The following is a 1,200-nucleotide window of genomic DNA, read 5'->3' as shown; positions in this document are numbered from 1 at the left end:
TACAAGTTAATAAAGAAAATAGAGAAACTAAAGACTAACATATCATGTTATTTTAATAACTATTTCAATATGAAATAGTAAAACATAATGAAGAGCATACGCTTGCTTGGTGCTAATGACGTTTTACAGTCCTATAGATGAAGCAACATGCATAATTTCAACCAGATGTTGAAATGGTTTACGATTAGTATCTAAAGACAAGTATTTCAGAAAATATGTAGAAAGGTAATCACATGTTTGCTACAGGCGTTCCTCTAAGCAAGTGTCTTGTCTTTGCACTTCACTTGATTTTTCAAAATGAAATTATAATCTGTTCTGAATAATGTGTATGTTTTAAATTCACAGAGGGAGTTCAGCATAGTTAAGAGCTCAGGTTTTAGAGTCAGATTTTTGGCTTTATTTCTTACTGGCTATGGGGTCTTGAGAAACTTAAACTCTCTAAGCCTGGGAGCACTCATTTCTAAAACAAGGATGGTAACAGTTAATCCTGTCTCATAGGATGTCGCGTTGTTTAGACTAAGATAATACCTGTAAAGTGCTTTCCATGGCATCCAACACATAGTAAGTGCTCAATAAAAGGTAGCTAGTATTATTGTTGCTATTCTTACTACTATTTTTTCATTATTACTGTTAATAAAATAATCACCCTTCAAATCTAAAAACAAAATAAAATAGGTTTAGAGGAAGTGAGCACATGAGAGCAAGGATAGGTTGTGGTCAGAGAGCAGAGTACTGGATTTCGGAGGCGGAATGGATGACATCCAGGCTGTGGTATGGGAGTTTGTGGCTAAAGTGCAGGAAAGGTAAAGGTCACTGTCTGGAGTAGAGGTTAAGGAACTGTAAGGAGGTTATGGTTTGTCATCCATATGACGGTTAATTATCTCTCAGAATGAGAACAGGAAACAAGGTGAAGAGGAAGAATTTGTTGCAAAGACTTCATTGGATACAGGAAAATAACCGGGAAGACGGTAACACAGCCCTATCCTGGGCCTTCCCGGGACCCCCACCCCTCTTTTTCCCAGTTCTTGCTAGCTTACATCTAACCTACTTTGCCTTGCAAATAAGATCAGAAAAAAAGCAAAACAAACAACAACAACAACAAAAACCTGACCTACTATCCTACTATCATCTCCCCGTAGCACCTCACAAACCGCCTTGGGCACCTACTAAGTGCAACTTTTTGTAGATAACACAAGAAGG

Source organism: Macaca nemestrina, chromosome X (assembly GCF_043159975.1).
Source record: "Macaca nemestrina isolate mMacNem1 chromosome X, mMacNem.hap1, whole genome shotgun sequence".
Lineage (NCBI taxonomy): Eukaryota > Metazoa > Chordata > Mammalia > Primates > Cercopithecidae > Macaca > Macaca nemestrina.
The sequence above is the reverse complement of the archived record's forward strand: the minus strand, read 5'-3'. Positions refer to the sequence as shown.